At 47.0% G+C, this 726-nt stretch overlaps 1 non-coding gene across 1 annotated transcript; it reads right to left on the reverse strand.

Annotated features, from left to right (window-relative positions):
- Positions 1–202: 202 nt before the first annotated feature.
- TRNAV-CAC (transfer RNA valine (anticodon CAC)) lies at positions 203–275 on the reverse strand. The gene has a single exon. It is a non-coding gene; the product is annotated as a tRNA-Val (tRNA).
- Positions 276–726: the final 451 nt, after the last annotated feature.

Genomic DNA, 726 nt, shown 5'->3' on the forward strand with positions numbered 1-726 from the left:
ATAAGCTTCATAGAATATTAGGATTGGAAGGAACCTCAGAAGGTCATCTAGTCCAACCCCCTGCTCAAAGCAGGACCAATCCCCAGATTTTTTTACCCCAGTTCCCCAAATGGCTCCCTCAAGGATTGAACTCACAACCCTAGGTTTAGCAGGCCAATGCTCAAACCACTGAGCTATCCCTCCCCCCCAAAAGAACTGAGCATGTTCCCGCCCGGGATCAAACCGGGGATCTTTCACGTGTGAGGCGAACGTGATAACCGCTACACTAAGGAAACTCTAGATATAAAGTGGAGTGAAGTTCTGGAACAGCCTTCCAAGGGGAGTAGTGGGAGCAAAAAACCTAACTGGCTTCAAGACCGAGTTTGATAAGTATATGGAGGGGATGGTCTGAGGGGGACTGTCTACAATGGCATGCAGCCGATCTGTGATCGCTAGCAGCAAATATCTCCAATGGCTGGTGATGGGACACTACACGGGGAGGGCTCTGAGTTACTACAGAGAATTCTTTTCCAGGTGTCTGGCAGCTGGGTCTTGCCCACATGTTCAAGGTCTAACTGATTCTGACCTAAAATATGGCAAAGGAATTCAAATTGGAAGAGACCCTGGTTTTTTTTAGACTTCCTCTGCAGCATGGGGCATGGGTCACTTGCAAGTTTAAACTACTGTAAATGATGGATTCTCTAACTTGAAGTCTTTAAAATCAGTGGTCCCCACACTGTTTCTATA

This window comes from Gopherus flavomarginatus, chromosome 2, assembly GCF_025201925.1.
Source record: "Gopherus flavomarginatus isolate rGopFla2 chromosome 2, rGopFla2.mat.asm, whole genome shotgun sequence".
NCBI lineage: Eukaryota > Metazoa > Chordata > Testudines > Testudinidae > Gopherus > Gopherus flavomarginatus.